This window comes from Notothenia rossii (assembly GCF_949606895.1).
Source record: "Notothenia rossii genome assembly, chromosome: 11".
Taxonomy (NCBI): Eukaryota; Metazoa; Chordata; class Actinopteri; order Perciformes; family Nototheniidae; genus Notothenia; species Notothenia rossii.
The window spans coordinates 39,947,660-39,965,427 of record NC_136910.1 but is presented as its reverse complement, the minus strand read 5'-3'; the positions used below and the strand labels follow the sequence as shown (position 1 = coordinate 39,965,427).

The 17,768-nt window shown below is 39.1% G+C and overlaps 1 protein-coding gene across 1 annotated transcript in view; it reads right to left on the bottom strand.

The window, feature by feature from the left end:
• rph3aa (rabphilin 3A homolog (mouse), a) overlaps nt 1–17,006 on the bottom strand; it is a 34,809-nt gene extending 17,803 nt beyond the window's left edge. The window contains exon 1 of the mRNA XM_079658322.1: nt 16,848–17,006. The gene's annotated coding sequence lies outside the window, so the exon portion shown is untranslated. The remainder of the gene's footprint in view (nt 1–16,847) is intronic.
• Nucleotides 17,007–17,768: the final 762 nt, after the last annotated feature.

Here is a 17,768-nt window from a genome sequence, read left to right as displayed (position 1 = left end):
AATATCAGCCAGTGGCTGCTGAGCACGGAGGTTTTAATGCCTCACTTACTTAACGGCTCAGTGCGCTTCATCCTCCCGCTCCCCCTCTTTCCTCCCTGTCTTCACTCCAATGCATGTAAATGTCAAGGATTGCTATCATTGTGGACGGTGGCAACTTGACAGATTGATGTCTGTGAGTGTCAGTGTGTGTATGTATGAGTGTGCGAGTGTGTGCCTTGAAGGGTTCAGTGAGAGAGAAAGGTGGGGTCAGTAAGAAAGGAAATGTTCTAAAATAGCCGACACTTTCAGCCTGTGAGTCACCACTCAACGGAAACATGCGCGCACACACACACACACAGTGTCAATATACATTAAATCACTAGAGTGTGGACGGTGTGAAAATTAGAATATCAAAAAACGTAATGGGTAAGGAAATAGTATTCAGTTTTTAAATTGTAATGAAATAAATCAATGGTTGAAGAAGCATTCAGGTAATTTACTCACATAACATTACGTAGGCCTACGTAACGTAACATTACAACACTAAATATACTATACATATAAAAAAGTTGTGAATTTAATATTATACTAAAGTATATATATGCATAAACCGTAATGGCAACTAAATAGAAATGAGCTTATTCCCTTCCCTTCTTTCATATACAGTAATCGCATATTTTTAAAGTGTGGTATTGCAATTGTACTGAGTGATTTGTGTAAATATTAGTGAATATTTTCCTTTTAGATGTGGAGGAGTAGATATTCATTAGTATGAACATAATCAAGTAAAATTACACATACTTCAACATTGCCCTGGATTAAATGTACCTGAAATAATAAGATTGTAAATGTAATATCACAAATATGCTTTCTCATCTATAATAGATTGTAAATAATTTATCATATTAGAAATGTTTTATAGTCAGGGTCACCAACACACACATCGAAAAACACTCAAAGACACGCACATGCACACACACACACACACACACACACACACACACACACACACACACACACACACACACACACACACACACACACGCAGTACGAATAGCCTATTGAGTGGAGCGGCCGCTGCCCTACAGGAGATCGATGTGCTCTGGAGCTCTGCAGCAGGACGCACTCCTATCTGATTCTCAATGTCATCCAGTGAGGGGACAGAAACTGCTTTACACATGACAGCATATCAATATCACCCCTCTTTTCACCCCATGACCCCCTCAATGGGTCTCATGTGCAGCTCTCCTGTAAAGTACAGTTCTACAGACCAATGGTGGAATATTGTGCCATAAAACACATTTGAGGTCCTCGTAGGGAATCGTTGTATGTTTTTGGATGAACAAGGCTGGCACATTAATGTATGCGTTTGAATCTTTAAATATACAGTCTATGGTTTGAATACTATAAATGTTTAAGGCTGTGTTAATTTGAACTCCTTACTGTCAGGTGGTTTTATCTACAGCAATCCATCATTTTCTATAACAACATCAGTGTAGTAGTGGAGCTGAACCATGTATCTTTAAAAAGTAAACTTTCCAGCTTTTTGATAATGCCGTTTCCAGCTGATCCAAGGTTCTTAATGGTTTATTCAGCATAAGATGTAGCAGTATCTTTTCAATATTTAACCTTAATCCTTCAGTTCATCACAAGCACAAGATGTAGTGGAGTAGACGTAATGAGTTGCAAAAGTACCTCAATTTGTTTACCTTGCCTTGCCACAATGTTATTGTTAGCTATAAACATGCTTCTATACACTTTGCTCTCATTTCACTGTAGTGGGGGTTATTTCAGGTCCTCCCACATCAAAACATCCTTTTGTGTATCCAGTGTTCACCTAAGGCTTATATGACAGTCAGATACCAATATAGCATCATCTGTCCTAACTATGTTCGTAATGTGGGGGATGATGGGATTTCTTGGGAGCATCTCCAGAGAAGGCCACACCAAGGACACGTCATCACATGAGGCCAGGTTTGACTTACGCCTGTTTTATAGCGCTACTTGACTGAGGGGGAGAACGACCTCTGGGGAGAAGGGGTACTTTAATGTACTGTATGTCTCTGTGTGTGTGTGTGTGTGTGTGTGTGTGTGTGTGTGTGTGTGTGTGTGTGTGTGTGTGTGTGTGTGTGTGTGTGTGTCCACTTGAGATTATAGGTCATTATTTGTGACGTGAACCCGGGTGTTATCCACTCCATGATGATGAAAGGAGTAGCAGAGTAATTTTCATCCTCCTCCTCACAGTTGTTATCATGTACATTATCGAAAGCTTCAAATGATTAAAACCATAAAAAAGAAATTCAGGATGTAGTTTTACGAAAATAGTAGAGGTTTTATTTTTAGCCACAGTGCCAGCGAGGCTCTAGGGACGCTTCAATCTGTCAGTTGGCCCAAGACTTTGGACTAAACTGAAAGCCTATTGTTTGAAATGTTTTGGAGACTTTCATGGTCCCCAGCTGAGGAATACTAATGAATACTGACTAATGTCTAATGCCATATTCAAGACAACATTTTTATTTATCCAATCCTGGTTTAAACGGTCAAATGTGCTACAACAGTCGAAAACATTGACATATAGGGATACACATGCAGCAGCTTTCAAACCAATGCCAATTCATAAACACATATAGCATCAACAACAAATGCAACAATAGCAGAGACATACAAATGAAAAATGTGAAGCAGAAAGCCAGCACAAATACTTAAACAGCATGATTCAACAAAAGAAAACACAAAAAAACCTGAAATTCCACAGAGAAGCAATGCATATCCAATCAACACAACAGCAGGTCTCCAGGCCTTTAGGGGAGCGCTTAAACGAACCCAAGAGAAAGAGAACACAACAGAGAGTGCTTTTGTTTTTGAAGCAGAAAGAAAAGTTGAGTAAAAAGTCAACATAAAAAGCAAAGTGTTGTTTTTCAGATTTGACCTACGTTTTTCTTAACAATAGATGGTTAAATCTGTTGCATTTATAGGAAGACATCAATCAGCTTCCAGGTCTAAAAACATGCTTAAGTAAAACTAAGACCACAGACTGTCTTGACATGTTAAAATAGTTGTGAGCATGTTAGCATTTGGCTCAAAGCTCTGCATGACTCAGAGCTGGGAGCATGGCTGCAGACTTTGAGTTTTTGTCTATTCCATCCAACACAACAACATTTCTTCCCATCCAAGGTCAAATGAGGAGAACTTGAAATGCAAGGATCAGTGGTGTTTGCTCTTCTGTATCTTTCAGCTCACTCTCCTTCTCTCTGTTTGTCCATCCATCCATGTTTGTCTTCCTGTCTCTCCTGTTCGCTCACACTGTCCGTTTCTCAGCTTCCAGCAAAAACAGGAAAGTAAGTCTTCTTTATTTAAGACTTTCACAAACCTGGCATTAACATTAGCAAAAATTGACATGCAAAAATGTGCGCACAAACACACACACACACACAGACTGTGTGTAGAGGGAGGACCTGTCACACTCAGTCAGCTGCCGATTGAAAAGCATTGCAAATTGACGTGAAGTAAATGGAAACCCAGGCATTTTAGCTCCATGAGACTGGGCTGATTAAGAGCTGCAGGGCCACACACACAAGCATGAACGCACACACTCACACACAAATAGAAGTTATTTATGTCAACACACAAGCAAACACACATTATGTGAGAGTGTGTGAGCGCTGCTGGGAGGAAAACACATCTTCCTGTGTGTACTGCAACGCTGAGGAGCTTCCCTGATTCTGACCGATTTGACTTTTAAAACATATTAATATCTTAGGGGAAAAAATAAAAATGTTCTTACCCTCAAATAAATAGATGAATTGGGTCTAGTTAATACTCCGGCCAATGGTTTTATAGTAATAATTCAAGAGGGAATATAAAAATTATAAAAATTAAAAAAAGATGTTTCATGTTCATCTCAGGTTAAAGGAAATTCTAATCAATGTTTTCTATTTTTGTATTATTTTTGATTGATTTAATTATAATTTCTGTTAGTAATTTTACTGAAAACTGTGACCAACATGGGAAATCAAGTTGACTTCAGCCAACACTTTAGTATTTTTTATTTAATGTAAATCATCTCAATTGGGCTTCCTAAAATGATGGAAGTTTTCCCTCCTTAAACCAGAAATGGACTTACAAGTTTATCAAACTACTAAACAGAGCAGATAAGCGTGAAAATGCCGGTCTTGTGTTTTTGTATGAGCGGGATTGAAACAAAGCTTTTGGCAAATAATATGAAGACTGCACAGATCAGGGGCCGTGTGGCTGTAATCAGACACTACAGCTGTTGTTATTATCCATTTTTTTATTTGGTCAACATAAAGCAGGGATTTGTGAATAACTGGTCACCTAGTAACATGTATAAGCCACTGTGAAATCCTTGTCTTTTGTTGTTCAGCTGTGTTGACAGAGCACAACTGGCTTTAAACAGCTGGCGCTCAGCAGAGTAACCAGACAGTCTGCAGTGATATTAAACCAAGATAACTGCAGTTTAGAACAGGTTTTTTAAACCAGCCTTATTGGGAAATTAGGCTGTTGAAATGCTGAATCTCACAGAAATCCAACCAACCGTCCAAAAACCTGATCGTTGATTGGTCAGGCAATAAATCAGATGTGACCTCCCCACGACCTACATGTCAAACGGCCACCATTAAGACAGAAATTAAGCCTAACACTAAGTGTTTAGAGGCCAAATCCATACAGTTTCTGCCCTACCAGCTATATTTTGGTGGAGTCAAAACAGATCCATCCCAGCATTGAGTGAAGGCCAAAACTACAGGATTAACCAGTAATGACCCTGGTAGTGACAGAACAGGTGGACAGTACACAATTTGGTTGAGGGCATTGGATCAGTCATCTGAACTTTAAATTATTCTTTCAGAAAAAAAGTTGTATGAGGTACTTATCCAGTTAGTGTACGTGTACACTTTGCCATCAGACAGCCCTTTTTGACGGATCAAAACCACCAGGATTCATTGACCATAAGAGTAATTTTACCTTGCAGAACACACAAATTAGTGTACTGCTGCCTCAATTGTTTAGTTTGTGTTACTGTGTTTTTGGTGTTCTAATGGGTTAGTTTGTAATCGCTAAAGTCACAAAATAAGACAAACAACCTAATGGAGGCAAAGGTGGACTAGTAACATCTGTGTACTGTAAGGCAAAATTACGTTTCTGTCTATGGTGGATTTAAAGAGAGCAAAGGGCAAAAAAAAGCAAAAATCGTTTCAGATCCATTCCGAAAAAAATATCTGTTTTCCATTAAAATAAAGCAAATAAATATAGCTTAAACTGCATTTGGAAAGAATTTTATATATCCTAAAAGATAGACTGGGGGAATTTGAAAGGATGTGGGGTCCAATGGTTTCATTTATAAGGGGGACGGTCGGATGAGATGCATTGCAAAAACAAATGTTTAAGTTTATTTATTTATTTGTATTATATATACTATTTTGTATGTTCTTTCCCACTATGACTATGTATGTCATTAAGTATCCTATTCCTGTCATGCTATGTTTTTTCTTTATTATTTCTTCTCGGCTGTTCTGTTTGTCTTCTATGTTGAAAAAGAGAAGCACGATTTCCACCCCAAAGAAGTATGTACTATTGCTTACACTTGTATGCTTCTTCTAAATACAAATATTTGAAACAAATATAGCTTAAACTAAGACGGATAGTGACTTAAATACTGTATGTTTAGCTGCTACCTGTGTCTACAGCAGGACATTGCTCTGCTGTTTTTTTCTTCAATGGGCATGTCGAACAACATCAACTTTAGATAATACACAAACTATGGATAAGTACCTCATACAACCCCATTTCAAAACATCTGAAATATCTCTTAACAGGAGGTTAGTTATTCCAGGAAACCAGTTTCAGGCGACCTTGTCCCCCACAACAGTAATTTACGGTGAACAGATGGTTCCCAGAGGAGTCTAAACAATCCCATCTTAATTAGACTAAAACATTTCATCTAATTTCAACAGACTAACCCATCGCAGTATAACAAACCCCTCCCAACCCACTCCTTTTCCTTCGCTGTCTCCACAGCTGTCACTTCTTTCGTCAATCCAACCCTCATCCATTCACCCTCATCCATTCATGCTCTCTGCTATCTCGCCCCCATACTAAACGACTCTCCACTCCTCCACTGAGGCTGTCAGACTCGTGAGGAAGCAGCTTATGGAGCTTAGTTCTGGAAAGAGGTATCACCACCTACTTTACACACACACACACACACACACACACACACCCCCACACACACACACACACACACACACACACACACACACACACACACACACACACACACACACACACACACACACACACACACACACACACACACACACACACACACACACACACACACACACACACACACACACACACACACACACACACACACACACACACACACACACACACACACACACACACACACACACACACACACACACACACACACACACACACACACACACACACACACACACACACTTGGGTAAAGCCAAGCATTGATAAAACAGTAATCTGGTCTTCAATCCCAGCATGTGTAGCTGAAAGCGTTGACGTCTCAGAGTTGTCTAGAAATGTCTGTACCTATAGTCTGTGTAGTGAGAGGAAGAGGCAGGGCAACAAAACTTGTCAGAGTGAAAGACTCAATGGCTTTCAAATATTACATACGTAGGTCGAGGGATGAAAGCAGGATGGATACAATGTTAGGGTGCATTTGTTAAGCAGTGAGACTCAAGGCATGAAAAACTATAATATGGATTGCTATAACGTTTGTTTCAAACATTCTTGTCCTCCTTAAGATGAATCGCAAGAACTTTGGTGATCCCCTGACTTTCTATTTAGCCCCACCACCAGGTCAAACTTTGTTCTTTATGATAACACATATCAGCACGTTAGCTGTGTATATGTACAGCATCAGACTCTTTCCACCACTTTAGTTCACACTAGAATATCTCAACAGACATTGGCTATTAAATTCCATACAGACATCCTAACCCTTCCCAAACAACATATTGATGATCCCCTGACTTTCCATTTAGCGGGTCAAAACTTAGGTCTTGTCATTTATGACGAGTCGACAAACATCAGCATATAAACTGTGCCAAAAGTAAAGCCTCACATAATCTATCCATCACCATACTGAAATATCTGAACAACTATTGGATGAACTGTCAGAAAATGTCATACAGACATCCCTTGTCCCTCAACAATGAATCCTAGCAGTATTGGTGGTCCCTTGGCTTTTTCTGTTGTGCCACCATGACGTTGACATTTGACGTTATTGACTGAAAGGTCTAAACAACTATTGGAGTGATTACCATGACATTTTGTAGAGACATTCCTGTTCCTGTTGAGTTATAACAACCCTGGTGATGGCGCCTAGGCAATGAAACAATCAGACTTGGTGTATCAAACGTGGGCTGTTGCATCCTCATTTTCATTTCATACAGCTTTAGATCTTGAAAAGGCATGGGGAGAAGATGGCTTGTGGCAACAGATACAAGCTTTAGAACACCGCTTCCTGAGACCTTGTGGCCGTTTTAATGCTTGTTGTGCCATGTCGTGTGACTGTCAACCGAGGCCGACTGTCCTTAGTGTGTCAGCAGTCATGTGCCTATGAATACATTGTTTACTAGAGCACAAACTTGTCAGCGACAGCTTGAAGCTCTTCTCAGATAAATACAACCTCTTATTTTGGATCAAAAACTGCAAAAGATTGATTGCATTTACCTTTTTTAATCTGCATGCGTGTGTATTTGTGTGTGGAGAAGAGTGATCTGCATGACAAGCTCAGTATGAGAGCAAACACCCATATGGTGAGTGGAAATCACAGATTTCCTGTGTCTCTGTGCGTGTGTTTATACACCAGAGGCAGTACAGAGGCCACTAAACAGAATGCAAACCTCAGGCTTATTGTCTGTCTCTGTCCCTCTGCCGTTCTGTGGTATCTGTTTTCTCTTTGTTTGTGTGTGTGAGACAGCTTGCTGAGGGGGTTTTTCTGGGTTTATGATGAGGAAGTTGCAAGGGAAGAGAGATAGAATAATGAGGAGAAACAAAGTCAGAGATGCACCAGAACCATGTCCTAACACGCCCTATTATGCCCTCACATAAGGTTTATATTTGTCCCGTTTGAGAAATTATTTTTTTCCTTGTTACTTCTTGATTCACACATCAACAAGAAGAGATGTCAGAATCTCCAGCTACCAGTCTAGACAGATTGGTCTGTACTGGTACTTGAACAAAACCCCACTGACGGAGATACAACCTCCATCTAAAAAGGGGCCTGTAAACGGTATTGTCTAATTGTCGCTGGCGTTCACTAATTGACGAAACAGAAAGTGTGTCGCTGTTTCAGATTGGGTTATATAAGTCATAGATTCTTGCTGTGACCCTGACGATAAACAGTTCAGACTACACATTAGTATCTGACCAATCATAGCTTTCCATCTTTAACAACCTGAATGAAGTCATCGGGGAGGAGGTGCCAAAGACAGACTCTTGGGGGGCTTATCATCTAACAAACAATGGCGTGCTAGGCAGAGATGTGGACTTTAACTCATTGTGACTTCGACTGAAGTTTTGATGACTTGAACTTGATCGAAAATTAAGACTTGAGACTTTCCTTGTTACCCTACAACTAATACAATTATCAATGGTCGTGTCTGCGACCTTATTTAGTCAGTTCAGGCTATAATCAAACTTATAATATGCAGACTGAACCCATACTGTATAAGGTAATACCACCACGAACCTCCAGAACATATTCTGTATATCTGAACTCTACTGGGGGATTTAAACAACTTGTCAGCAAGATATTCCCTCATTTGGTGTTTTGAGAGTGGACTGCACTGTTCAAAAGCAGGTTCAGATAAAAAAGACACTTGGACGATAATAGCCTGGAACGGAAAAAGAAGGGAACAAAAATGGGTGTTTGGCGAATGGCAGTTTTATGATGTGAAGTATATCAGAGTAGATGCATGGCGTACAAACAAAAATCCAAAAAGATAAGAGAATTGTTTTGCCAAATATGACAATATTCCATGACACGTTTAATAACATCAACCAATGTTCCCACAGGGAGCTCTTCAAATGTAAACATAGCAACGAGCAAGAGGAAGGATGTTGTTGGTGCTGTGAGGTGAAAGTAAGAAACTACGGAAGGCTTTTCCAAACATAAGATGGTCATCAGCATAATTTACAATTTCTCACGGCCCGGGATTGTTTGAGACCCCTGACAGAGAGTCATGCAGGGCAGACATCACCACACAGCAGCATATACAAGGTGGAATAGTGGTCTCTGTTTACATCTGTGTTTCTGTGACAGATACATAATTACACATCTGCCTCCAACCATCTTTTCTGGATGTGAACCATTCAAATGTGCCCGTGATATATAGCTAATCAAACACTTGGGGCCACAGTGGGATTGTGCAGCACATCTGCTGTTCCTGCTGTGCAAGGGGAATTCCCGAGAGTTGGAAACAATAATGCCTCAGCTGCAGATTTGAGGAGGAGGAAAGTCAATTACTGTACATTTCCACCGTCCAAATTGCTAAACGCTTGACTGAATTAGTTCATCTGGAACACGTCGTCACTGGAAGTAATGGGAAATTCATGAATCTCAATTGATTGCTTTGATTGATTAGGTCTGACTGGACTTGACCCCAACCCTGACATCGTTTTGTGATGAAAGAGGCAATTTTACCCACTTATACTGGACAGGTTTCCTCATAAAACCACTGAATTCCATTACCTTCAACCTTAGGTATGTGTGCCATGTGTATATAAATCTTAGTTATTATAAAGGGAATAAAGCACCCCTTTAAAAATACGATATCAGCACTTTTGCAGCAACCTCAGGTGACTGAATTCATTTGCATACTGCAAGTTATAGCCAATACATGTTTTAGCCTTTCTTTACAATAATTGTACATGCATAGAGATATTATTCTTTGACCAATAGTCAATAAAGGGAATCTGGGGCTCTAACTACGGATAACGTAACCAAGTCACTTCATTATAAATAACAAAGACACATTATGGATATATTAAAAAGTTACTGTTCTTCTGTATTTTTCCTGCAGAGTTGAAGCTAAAAACTCAGAAATAGATATGTTATCACAAGGAGCTTATATTCTTATTTCAACCTTATTTCTGGACTTTCCCTAACTCTATCTAAGTTTTGGAGGAAACGTCAATCAGTGTGTCATGTCTATCAGAAAATGCTTGTATACGTCGTCTTGCGTTTTTTATCATTCAATCTTTATTTGGATATATTTTGAGATCAGCAAGATCGGCTTGGCTTGAAATGTAATTGAAAAAAGAATAATGATAAAATAAACAAGTGAAGTATTCACCTCAAAGCATGATACTGGTTCTCCCTAATTAACTGATCTAAAGCCTCGGTATTGGTATCAACATCTGTGATTCTGGCCCTGGTATTACTTAGTAGTAATATCTGAATAAAACACATTTTTTTGGGCAACAAAAACAATTGGTTAAAGGTGGGGTAGGTAATTTTGGAGAAATCAGCTAGAGTGCGCTAGAATTTGAAAATACACAGCCGGAACAAATATGCCACTTCCTTACAGAGCCCTCCTCCAACACACACGAACGCGCACATGACCAATGAGGGCACGAGAGAAGTTTGTGCACAGATGGAAGGCTGATATAATTGGACAGCCTTCTGGGGAAAACCTGGTCTGAGTAAGAGAGACGGCATTCATCCTACTTTGGAAGGTACAAATCTAATTTCGGCAAACATTTCAGGGCTTTGTGGACTTAATCCATGACAAACTGGAGTTGAGACCAGGAGGCGGAGTCGCAGTCTTACACGCTTCTCTGCGCTCTCTCCTAGGCAGTCATCCATAGGAATCCCGAACCCAATAAAATACCCAATATTAGAGGTGTCATACATAATAACCTACTAAAAGTAAATGTAACAACTACTACAGTGCAACAAAACAGGAAGATTAAATGTGGTCTCTTAAACATAAGATCTTTGCATCTAAAGCAATATTGGTAAATGATTTAATATCAGATTATAATATTGATATATGCTGTCTCACTGAAACTTGGTTGAGACATGAAGAATATGTCAGCATAATTGAGGCCACTCCACCCAGCCATATCAATACTCATATTGCCCGAGGCACGGGCCGAGGAGGTGGAGTTGCAGCAATCTTTGACTCAAGTTTACTTATCAATACTAAACAAAAATGTAATTATACCTCCTTTGAAAGCCTCGTCTTCAGTCTTACGCATCCGAACTGGAAAACTTTGCAGCCAATCTTATTTTTTACAGTGTACCATGCACCAGGTCCTTATTCAGAATTCTTATCAGAATTCTCTGAGTTTTTATCAGCTTTGGTACTTAAAACAGATAAAGTAATTATCGTAGGTGACTTTAATATTCATGTTGACGATGATAAAAATAGCCTTACTGTCGCATTTAACTCTATATTAGATTCTGTTGGTTTCTATCAGAGCGTAAATAAACCAACCCACTGCTATAATCACACTCTCGACCTTTTTCTGACTTATGGTATTGAAATTGAGCAACTATTAGTCAAACCGCATAATCCTGCTTTATCCGACCATTTCTTAGTCACTTTTGAAGTACTGTTACTAGACTACAAAGCATTAGTCAAAAGCTCCTGCAGCAGAAACCTATCTGTTAGTGCTATCGCCAAATTTAAGGAAGAGATTCCACCAATACTTAACTCGATAACATGTCTGCATGTAAGGGAGGAAACTTATACAAAATGTACACCACCCCAAATTGATCATGTTGTTGATAGTGCTACAGATGTGCTGCGAATAAAATTAGACTCTGTTGCTCCTTTGAAAAAGAAGAAAATAAAACAACATAGATTAGCTCCATGGCATAATGCCGAAACCCGCAAAATAAAGCAAAAGTCGAGACAACTTGAAAGGATATGGCGTTCCACTAAACTTGAAGAATCTCGTTTAATTTGGCATATTACTCTCAATGAATATAAGAAAGCACTGCGTAAAGCGAGAGCAGCCTACTACTCTTCATTAATAGATGAGAATAAGAATAATGCAAGATTTCTTTTCAGCACTGTAGCCAGGCTGACAGAGAGCCACAGCTCGACTGAGCCTTCTATTCCCATAGCACTCAGTAGTAATGATTTTATGTGCTTTTTTAACGATAAAATTGTTACTCTTAGAAACAAAATTAATGACCTCTTGCCTTTGACCAGTATAGTATTATCAACAGCTCCCGGAAACGTAAGTTCTAATATTACACTAGATAGTAAACTAGAATGCTTTTCAGCCATAAACCTTGAACAATTAAATTCAATGATTCTCTCTTCCAAACCATTAACGTGTATCTTAGACCCGATTCCAACTAAGCTGTTAAAAGAAGTTTTTCCATTAATTAGCACTTCTTTATTAAATATTATGAATATATCTTTATTATCCAGCTATGTTCCACAATCATTCAAAGTAGCAGTGATAAAACCGCTTCTTAAAAAGCACAACCTCGATCCAGAGGTTTTAGCCAACTATAGACTTATTTCTAATCTTCCGTTCCTCTCAAACATTCTTGAGAAAGCAGTCGCAAAACAGCTGTGTGATTACTTAAAAAACTATGATTTATTTGAAGATTTTCAGTCTGGCTTTAGAACACATCATAGCACAGAGACAGCTCTGGTTAAAGTCACAAATGACATTCTAATAGCCTCAGACAAGGGACTTGTCTCTATTCTTGTTTTGCTCGATCTCAGTGCTGCATTTGATACTATTGACCATGACTATTGCAAAGACTAGAGCACTTAGTTGGCATACAGGGAACTGCTTTAGGCTGGTTTAGGTCCTATCTATCTGAACGCTTTCAGTTTGTACGTGTCAACGATGAATCTTCCACGCAAACCAAAGTTAGCCATGGAGTGCCACAGGGCTCAGTGCTCGGACCTATTTTGTTCACATTATATATGCTTCCCTTAGGCAATATTATAAGGAATCATTCTGTAAACTTTCATTGTTATGCGGATGATACTCAACTATATTTATCAATCAAGCCTGATGAAATTAATCATCTAAATAAAATTCAAGACTGCCTCAAGGACTTAAAAAGGTGGATGACCTTACATTTTTTGATGTTAAACAAGACCAAAACTGAAGTTATTGTACTTGGCCCAACGAATCTACGAAACAAATTATCTAAAGATATACTAACTATGGATGGCATTAATTTGGCCTCCAGTGAGACTGTAAGGAATCTTGGTGTTATATTTGATCAGGATTTATCCTTTAACGCCCACATAAAATCAATTTCAAGGACCGCCTACTTCCATCTACGTAACATTGCAAAAATCAGGCATATCTTGCCTCAAAACGATGCAGAGAAACTAGTCCATGCATTTGTTACTTCAAGGCTGGATTATTGTAACTCCTTATTATCAGGGTGTACCAAGAAGTCAGTCAAGTCGCTTCAGCTGATTCAAAATGCTGCAGCTCGTGTACTAACCAGAGTTAGGAAAAGGGACCACATTACTCCTGTTCTGGCTGCCTTACAATGGCTCCCTATAGAACACAGGATATAATTTAAAATTCTTCTTCTCACCTACAAAGCCCTTAATGGGCAGGCGCCATCTTACCTTAAAGAACTCATTATACCCTACTGTCCTACTAGGGCATTGCGTTCCAAGAATGCAGGGTTGTTGGTTGTTCCTAGAGACTCTAAAAGTACAATGGGAGCCAGAGCCTTTTCTTATCAAGCTCCACTTTTGTGGAATCAGCTTCCAGTTTGTGTTCGGGCGGCAGACACCCTATCCGTTTTTAAGAGTGCGCTTAAGACCTTCCTTTTTGATAAAGCTTATAGTTAAGGCTGATTACATTCAGCCCCTAGTTTTGCTGATATAGGCTTAGTTTGTCGGGGGACATCTTACTTCTTCCTTCTCTCTGTCTATACTTGTGTACTCTCATGTTCCGATTAACCCAGCTTCCAAAATTTCTTTCTTTTTGGTGTCTATATACCCCGGGATCCGGAGTCATGGATGATCCTGCGGTCCTGTGTCATGGATCGCGAGTCCTGGATCTTGAGTCGTGGCTGTGGTCCTGGATCATAAGTCCTGGATGGATATCCTCGTGGATTCATCTTCCTATACACACATGCATTTCCAAACATTTGGACTACCTATGTTGCAAATGTATTATCTTTTCAATTTACACACGGCATCTATTGCACGTCTGTCCGTCCTGGGAGAGGGATCCCTCCTCTGTTGCTCTCCCTGAAGTTTCTCCCATTTTTCCCTTTAAACTGTGGGGTTTTCTCCGGAAGTTTTTCCTTGTACGATGTGAGGGTCTAAGGACAGAGGGTGTCGTATTGTCATACTGATATTCTGTACGAACTGTGAAGTCCACTGAGACAAATGTAACATTTGTGATATTGGGCTATATAAATAAACATTGATTGATTGATTGACTGACAGGCAGGTAGGCCATCCAGTTATTTTAGCTGGGCCGGCAAAAATGATTGGTCATGCTTTTTACAGCGCTACAGCTTCCATAGATGAATTTATTTTTATGGATTTTTTGTCAAAGCACTTAAGATATTCATTGCTATCGGGATGTTAAGAGCATTCCATGGAATATAACAAAAAGTGTATCTCGAGCCGGTTTCTCAAACTTAACCCACCTTTAAGGTAAAAAAAAAAAAGAAAAAAGATGAGATCATCAACTTGGATCATCTGCATGAACATTATATGCACCATCATCCATTCAGCATTCCTACCTAGAAACTCTAATTTCAACTTAATTTCATACATACTCTAGATGCTGGCACTGCACTTCAAATCAGTCATGTCCTACGACGGTGGACTATCCATAAATAAATATGTGTTTGTAAATTGTACCCTTTAAAACAGACTGTGTTACATTTCATTGACCTACCTTAAACTGACAGCAGGTATTTTGCCACTAAGTTGGTTTGCTACTAAAAAAACAGGACTCGAGACTATTAAGTGTTGAATGGTAACATTTCGAAAAGCACCGACCCACAAGAAAATAAACCCACAGTAGGAATTATTTCCCCTGAGTTCAGCAGGCAGGGGGTGTTGAGTCGGAGTGAACCGTTTCTGCTCAAGCACATTAGCCACATCAGTCAGCACCTGAGTGCTCAGCAGCCTGTATAATCCACCACCGCCCACCTCTCACACAATACAGTCAATACAGCTGATTTGGGGTCAAAAGGAGCATTCAGCAGGAATTATAGGGAGCATGGGAAAGAAGAAAGGGATTCAATAAAGTCAATCATGGCAGAGGATGATGGACCAAATAAAATAGTGATTGTTATAGTACTGAAAATCGATTTCACACAAACACCAAGGAAAATTCAAGCTTCCTTTTCTTCATCGTTTCCTTCCATCTCAGCTTTGAAAATGGTGCTGCCACTACATGTTAGCCAGTGAGCTCCTCCTCTGTACTGAGGGCTCTTCTCGAGCTGACCACTGGTTATAACATGGAGATGAAAGACTTCTCGGCTGCACAGACAAAAGCTTTGCTCTTATTTGAAAAATGTTTTGATATTTTGCTAAATATCTTTATTTGCTCTCTTGCTGAGTTAGATGAGAATATCAATGCAGTATCTCCAAATGTCAGTTAGCTTAGTTTAGCATTAAGACAGAAAGCGGGGTAAAACCAGTGTGCTCTGTCAGAAAAACTAAATCCACCTACCAACGTGTGTAAGCCACACTGATAAACAGATTTGTCTACATATGGACCACTATCTTGTTTAAATAAAAAACAAGAAAATAAGGTTTAATTAAGCGAGCTTTAGATATGCATTATTATTTGATTTAGACTTGAGTCGGGCTAGTTTTTATTCCTTCTGTTTAATGCTTTTGTGCTATACTAAGCTCACAAGCTGCCGGCACAAACTTCCAACTTGAATCAGTACATATTTCAAAATGTTGAACTATTGCTTTAAGATTATGGACAATATAAATGAAAAAGTAATAGTGTATTGATTTAAAACAGGCACTTATCTACATCCGGCCAAGCTTTATTATTCAAGTCCAAGTGGTTTATCTGAATAATTGTTGTTTACTACAAATATCTGCATAGGCTTTGTTGGCAGTAAGCTGCAAAGATATAGGCTGATAGAGGACTTTAGAGAGTCAACATAAGCTGAAGTTAAGGGTTCTGCATCAAAAATGTTTGTATGTTTGATAGATGTGTAAAAAAAAAAAAAACAAGAATATATGATTTAATGAAGCAAGTTATGCTCTCTAAGAAATCATACAGAACGTGTAGAAACACTTGCATAATCTCTTAGAAAACTGCAGTATTGTAGATACAGAATATATAATTTGAATGTTTAGATTTATACATTTTGTTTGTTTGTACATGTTTGTCGCTCAGTATGAAATCATAGAAATGAAAATAAAACTAAATGAAATACAGATAGATAGTTGTGCTAACTGCTCCTTAATAATAATAAAAGGTATATTTTTTCATGGTAAATTGGAACCGTACAATCATAGTAGGTCATTCAAATGACGTCAGCAATCCGAGGTTTTTTGAGGAAATAAACTTAAATATCTGAGCAATATGACAAGTAGTCAGGTGAAAATGTTTCTCAATTTAAATAGTTAAGAAATAGATTGGTGTTTTAGGAAAATCAGAAATGCACTTTTAAACCAAGCATTGTTGTCATTTTTAATAATAATTAGATTAGCATTGATGATTGAAGGACAATCAAGTGTTACTGATACATTGACTTATTATAACCAACCAGACATTTTAATTTAAAAAAGTTCAAACATAAGGGTACATTTTAATTATTAAAAAAGACAGACAATTTTTCTCATTTTAAAATGAATGTCTGTTCTTACCTGAGGCTTTCACACAGATGTATTGTTTTTTTCCTGTCGCAATAAGAGCTGCTTCAGTGTTACAGAAAGTGAAACGCCAGCAGCTCCGTATCAGCATCCAGCATCTTCTTCGGTGCTCTCCTCCTCACTGCCAGCCTCCTCGACACACACTGGAGTAAAAGCCTCTCTCCACTTCCCCCCACCCACCCACCCACCCACCCACCCTCTCTCTCTCTCTCTCTCTCTCTCTCTCTCTCTCTCTCTCTTCTCTCTCTCTCTCTCTCTCTCTCTCTCTCTCTCTCTCTCTCTCTCTCTCTCTCTCTCCTCTCTCTCTCTCTCTCTCTCTCTCTCTCTCTCTCTCTCTCTCTTCCCCTCCCCCTCTCTCTAACTAAAGCCGTCCACTCTCATCTCATCAGCAAAGACAAAATGGTGATGTCACATCTGCTGGCAAAGTGAACTATAAGAAAACAAAGTGATTAGATCTTAAATACCAGTGAGTGTGCTGGAATCTGCAGAATGAATGCCTTCTCTTCTAGTGGTGAAAAGAACATTGACTTTAGTATTTTATTTGAATATATCCTTTTGTATGCAACTGTATACCAATACTGCTAGATTTCCAATTGTACTGTTATGGAAGGATGTAATAATCCCCACGATAACAATAACACAATACACTAACTAAGGTGACCAGATTTTCAAAATTAAAACTGGGGAGATTTTGAGTTTTGCGGTCAATAAATCATTAACATATCCAATTTTCTTCACTGTTAAAGAAAAAAGGGGGACAATTCTGGTTCAATGTAATTTGAACATTTTAACTGTTGGATACAAACAGAAGGACGATAGCTCATATATGAGACTGGGAGGCGTGTGGCGCAGTGGACTAGTGCGTTGGTGTTCGGATCAGGGGAGCACAGGTCCAAACCCCACTGCAGTCAGCAT